General features: G+C 33.3%; 1 pseudogene; it reads right to left on the bottom strand.

Annotated features, from left to right (window-relative positions):
- Positions 1-699: 699 nt before the first annotated feature.
- Positions 700-1,670, bottom strand: LOC144289201 (spermine synthase pseudogene; annotated as a pseudogene).
- Positions 1,671-6,440: the final 4,770 nt, after the last annotated feature.

Genomic DNA, 6,440 nt, shown 5'->3' with positions numbered 1-6,440 from the left:
AATACCATCAAAGAACTTCCCTCCAGAATAAAATGATGTACATTCCTCCAAACAACCAAATTTGAAGTCTACTGAAACAAAAACAAAAAGCCCCCCCCACACACACACACAGAAAAGTAACAAAAATCACATTCTAGGGATGCATTTAGCAGCCTTTGCTGTGCTGTCTAATCATCCTTCAACTGACTTTAAAAATATTTAACACCCTAGTACATCAAAATATGCATTTTCCATTTGCTTTGTTTAAATTAAAAATAATAATTAAAAAAAGAAAACTTGAAGGAATTCACAATCAATTGCCTGACTCATTTCAATGTCACGTACAGCATATGAAAGTCAGGAAGGCTATTTGCAGCACACATGATTAGCAGAGATCGGTCTCTAAGGTTTAGCTTTCTTCCAAACAGTGTAAAATACCCACAATTCCAGGTATGAGGGAACACAGACGATCTCCTTTGAGAATTCCACAGGACAATACAGGCAGCCAAACTGTTCTTCATAGAGCAACAAGGCTTCTGTCAAACTCACACAGTTATCTTGTGTAAAATATTTCCTATCTTGTTTCAGTACTTTTATTGAGAAATCAAAAATCTGTCTGAGACTCTGGGAAATGAACAAGGGGTAGTGGAAAGGATGGGGGGTTGGGGTGACTGGGTGACGGACACTGAGGGGGGCACTTGACAGGATGCGCACTGGGTCTTATGATATATGTTGGCAAATTGAATTCCAATTAAAAAAAGAAAGAAGCAGTCTGAGAAACTCCCATGTGGAATCTTCTTCTGGAAATGTGGAGATTGGAACGGCTGTCAAATCATTAATCACATAATCAAACTTCCTTCTTTGGCATTCCTCTTCAGTACTGGAATACAGTCTATTAGAACCTGATAGTAGTTTCCTTTAAGATTGTCTAAGACGTCGCCACATATTTTTCTCATGTATTTCTTACATCCATCAATCACCATTTGGTCGATCTCTACCATAGTGACCATCTTTTGTTTCAGTTTGACTGTTTCACATAATATGCCCCCATCTCCACACCTGAGAATCAGCATATCTTTGCCACCGTAGTCTTCTTTTCCACTGCCCATGATGGCCTAGGTATATGCCAAACCTCTCTCCACCAGATTAACATCCCCACTAAGGATGAGAATATTTCCAAACTGCTTTGAGTGTAGAATTTTAATATTCTGATAAGGTGAATCTTCATCATACACCACTTCATCTATATCCTACTCAACCAGGTGACCATCAGCAGTGGGCCAGTATCTGTCATGGTCCCTCCTCGAACTATGGGTGGTAATCAATTCACCCGCCCAGTACTGTCCTGACTCAATTCTTTCATTCTTTCTTCTACTTTGTTCAAAAGACTGTCAACTTCTTAGCCTTGCAAATCACCATAATAACTCTGAAGATCCAACAACACCAATCCATGTGGGTAAATTCTCAAAGTGGCAAAGCTGCCATTTTTGTTTATGTAGGTCGCTAGATAACCATGGCCTTGCCAGGTGTGCACTGACTCTGTCATCCCTTGCTCCTGGAAAATGGACTGGAGGCCTTTTAGAATGGTCTTGCTATCAGCTTTGGCACCGAGTTTGAAGTCGAATGTGCTGTGCCGTGCTGCTGCCATAGTGAGGCGAGGCCCTGTGCCATGCTTGGGGGAGGCAGCTGTGGGAGACTCTCTCCTCTCTCTCTCTCTCTCTCTCTCTCTCTATATATATATATATATATATATATATCTTTTGGAATAAATGTTTTCTTTTTGGAGGTGAAAACCCAGCAGTGGATTTACTGGATGATATAGTAGTTCTATTTTTATTTTTAAAAAGATTTGATGTATTTATTCATGACAGACACAGAGAGAGGCAGAGACACAGGCAGAGGGAGAAGCAGGCTCACTGTGCGGAGTCCGATGCAGGACTTATCCCAGAACCCTGGGATCATGACCTGAGCCAAAGGCAGATGCACAACTACTGAGCCACCCAGGTGCCCTGGTAGTTCTATTTTTAATTGTTTGAGGAACTTCCATACTATTTAGTATAGTGACTTCACCAATTCACCTTTCCACCACAGTTCATAAGAGTTTCTTTTCCTCTACATCCTCATCAACACTTATTATTTGTTGATTTTTTTATTTTTTTAAACATTTTGACAGGTGTGACCTTATGTCTCCTTGTAATTTTGATTTGCATTTTACTGATGATTAGTGATGTTTGACATCTTTTCAAATGTCTGTTGACGATCTACCTGTCTTCTTTGGAGAAATGCCTGATCATTGTCTTCTATTTCTAATTGGATTATTTGTTTTTTAGAGTGCTGAGTGGTATAAGATTTTCATATATATTTTGGATACTAACCAATTATCAGATATATCATTTGCAAATGTCTTCTCCCACTTTCTAGGTTGCCTTTTAGTTTTGTATATTGTTTCCTTCCTTGTGCAGAAGCTTTTTATGTTGATGTTGTCCCAGTAGTTCAGTTTTGCTTTGATTTCCCTTGTATCAGGAGACATTTGTAGAAAAATATTGCTATGGCCAATGTAAAAGAAATGTCTGGGCTCTATAACAGGATTTTTATGGTTTCAGGTATCAGTTTAGGTTTTTAATCCATTTTGAGCTTATTTTGGCATGTGGTGTAAGAAGGTGGTTTAGTTTCATTCTTTTGCATAAGGCTGTGCAGATTTCTCAACACCATTTATTGAAGAAACTATTTTTTATTCAATATTCTTTGTTGTTTGGTCAACGATTAATTGACCATGTTATTGTGGGATTATTTCTTTCTAACATGTTCCATTGATCTATGTGTCTGTTTTTGTGCCAGTACCATACTATATTGATTTCTACAGCTATGCAATACATCTTGAAATTTGTGATTATTATACCTCCAGCTTTGTTTTTCCCCCTTTTCAATGTTGCTTTGGCTATTTGGGGGCTTTTGTAGTTCTATGTACATTTTAGAATTGTTTGTTCTACTGGGGAAAATGTTGTTAGTATTTTGATAGGGATTGCATTAAATCTGAAAATTTCATTGAGTAGTATTGACATTTTAACAATATTAATTCTTTCCTTCCTTATACATGGTATATGTTTTTATTTGTTCAGCCATCTTTAAATTTTTTCATCAATGTTATATAGTTTTCAGAGTATAGGTATTTCATCTTGGTTAAGTTTATTCTTAGGTATTTTATTATTGGTGAAATTGTAATTGGGATGACTATTTTTTTAAAAAAATCTTTCTGTTACATCTTTATTACTGTATAGAAATTTAATGGATTTCTGTATATTTATTTTGTATGCTATGTCCCTAGGGAATTTATTTATCACTTCCATTACTTATTTTGTGATTCTTTCAGGTTTTTGATATTAGTATTATGTGATCTGAAAATTGTGAAAGCATTATTTTCCCCTTACTAATTTGAATGACTTTTTCATTTCTCTTTTTCCCCGTTATTATTTAAATTCCAGTTGATTAACAGATAGAATAGTATTAGTTTCAGGAGTAGAATTCTGTGGTTTGCCACTTACATATAATACCCAGTATTCATCACGATTGCCCTCATTGATCCCCATTACCTGTTTAATCTATTATCCTCTCCACCTGCTTTCCAGCATCCCTCAGTTTGTTCTATGGTTAAGAGTTTGTTTTATGGTTGCCTCTCTATTTTACCCTATGTTCATATATTTTTTCTTTCATTCCACATATAAGTGAAATCATATGGTGTTAGTCTTTCTCTGAGCTATTTCACTCAGCATAATCATACTCTTCTTACCTTATTACTGAGGCTACTACTTCTAGCATTGTGTTAAGTAAGGGTGGTGAGAGTGTACATCCTTATCTCATTTCTGACCTTAGGAGAAGAGCAGTTTTTCAACATTGATTATGATGTTAGCTGTGAGCTTTTTATATGTGGCCTTTATTATGTTGAACTATGTTCTCTTCAAACCTACTTTGTTGAGGGTTTTTTTAAATCATTAATGGGTATTGTAATTTGTCCAAAAAATTTTCTGCATCTATTGAAATGATCATATGGTTTTTATGTACCATATTGCCTAATTTGTGAATATTGAACCACACTTGCATCCCAGGCATAAATTTCACTTGATCATGGTGAATGATATTTTTAATGTATTGTTGGATATGTTTTCCTAATATTTTGTTGAGGGATTTTGCAACTATATTTATCAAAGCTATTGGCCTGTAGTTATCTCTTTTTTTCTGTAATGTCTTTATCTAGTTTTGGTATTAGGGTTATTTTGGCATCACAGAAAAATTTGGAAGCTTTCCTTATTCTTCTATTTTTGAAACATGTAGAGAAAAATAGATATTAATTCTTCTTTAAGTGTTTGGTATAATTCACCTAGCAAATCTAGTCTTGGACTTTTGTTGTTGTTGGGAGTTTTATGATTCAATTCCATTGCTAGTAATCAAATTGTTCAATTTTTAAATTCTTTTTTGATTCAGCTTTGGGTGTTCATATTTTTCTAAGATTTTTATTCATTACTCTAAGTTTTCCAATTAGTTGGCATACAGTTCCTCATAATAGTCTCTATAAATGTTTGTATTTGGGAAGCATTCATTATTATTTCTCCTCTCTCATTTATGATTTGAGTTTCTTTCTTTCTTTTCTTTCTTTCTTTCTTTCTTTCTTTCTTTCTTTCTTTCTTTCTTTCTTTCTTTCTTTTCTTCTTCTTTCTTTCTTCTTTCTTTCTTTCTTCTTTCTTTCTTTCTTTCTTTCTTTCTTTCTTTCTTTCTTTCTTTCTCTTTCTTTCTTTCTTTCTTTCTTTCTTTCTTTCTTTCTTCTTTCTTTCTTTCTTTTTCTTTTTTCTTCCTCTTTTTCTTTTATGAATCTGATGAAAGGTTTATCATTTTTTTCATCTTTTCAGGAAACCAGACCCTGGTTTCATTGAACTATTCTGTTGATAATTTAGTTTCTATTTCATTTATTTCTGCATTATTCTTTATTATTTACTTCCTTCCAAAGGTTTGAATTACATTTGTTTTTCTTTTTCTACCTTCTTTAAGTTTTAGTTAGGCTGTTTACTTGAGATTTTTCTTGTATTTTGAGGTAGGCTTCCATTGCTACATACTTTGGTCTTAGAACATCCATTGATGCATTACAAAGACTTTGGATCATCATGTTTCATTTTTATTTTAATAAAATATTTTTTCTCTTTGATTTATTGGTTTAGTCATTCACTGTTTAGTAGCATATTACCATACATATATTTGAGCTCTTTCAAGATATTTTCTGCTTTATTTTGGTTTTATAGTGTTGTGGTTGGAAAAAATACATGGTATTGATTTAAATCTTTATTTTTTTAATTTGTTGAGACTTGTTTTATGGCCTACGTATGATCTACTCTTGAAAGTGTTCCATGAAGACCTGAAATAATGTGTATCTTGCTCTTTTAGGATAAAATATTCTGAATACATTAGATCTGTCAGATCTAATGTGTAATTCAAAGCCACTGTGTCCTTGTTGATTTTCTGTTTTGATGATCTATTGATGTAAGTACGGTGTTAAAGTCCTCTACTATAATTGTATTACTATTATTTCTTTGTTTGTTAATTGCTTTATGTATTTGGTTGCATCCATGTTGGGTGAATAAATATTTATAGCTACTACATCTTCTTTATGGATCATCCCCTTTATGATTATATAATGTCTTTTCTTGTCTCTTACTAAAGCCTATGTTTGAAAGTCTATTTTGTCCTAAATAAGTATTGCTACCTTGGCTTTCTTTTCATCACAATTTACATGATAAATGCTTCTCAATCCTTTCACTTTTGATCTGCAGGTGTCTTTAGGTTTGAAATTAATCTCTTGTAGGTAGCATATAGATGGATCTTGCTTTTTTCTATTCTATAACTCTATGTTTTTGATTAGAGCATTTATTTCTTTTACATTTAAAGTATATTTTTCAAAGTAATTAATGACAGGAATATATCTGTTGCCAATTTTTACTCATTTATGGTTTCTTTGTAGTTCTCAGTTTTTTTCCCCTGTCTTATTCTCTTCTCTCATGGTTAATTTGCTTTTGTTAGTGATATGCTTCCTTTGCCTTTACTTTGTGAATATATATTACAGGCTTTTTATTTGTTTTTACAATTAGGTTTGTACATAACTTCTTCTTTATACTGCCATCTATAATAACTTGATGGCCTTTTAACTTTGAACATATTTTTTACTCTTATACCCTTTGCATTTTAGATATATAGTGTCATATGTTATATCCTTTTATTTTGTGAGTACCTTGACTAATTTTTATAGACATACTTACTATATCTGCTTTTGAGATTCCTACTATTGTTACTCCTATATATGACCTTTCCTTTCCACTCAAAATGTCTCCTTTAATACTTCTTGCAGGGCTTATTTAGTGGTCATGAATTCCTTTAACTTTTGTTTGTCTTGAAAAATTTGTATCTGTCTTATTCTAAAT

The sequence above is a fragment of the Canis aureus genome, chromosome 18 (genome assembly GCF_053574225.1).
Source record: "Canis aureus isolate CA01 chromosome 18, VMU_Caureus_v.1.0, whole genome shotgun sequence".
Classification (NCBI taxonomy): Eukaryota; Metazoa; Chordata; class Mammalia; order Carnivora; family Canidae; genus Canis; species Canis aureus.
This window is presented reverse-complemented; position numbering and strand designations above follow the sequence as displayed.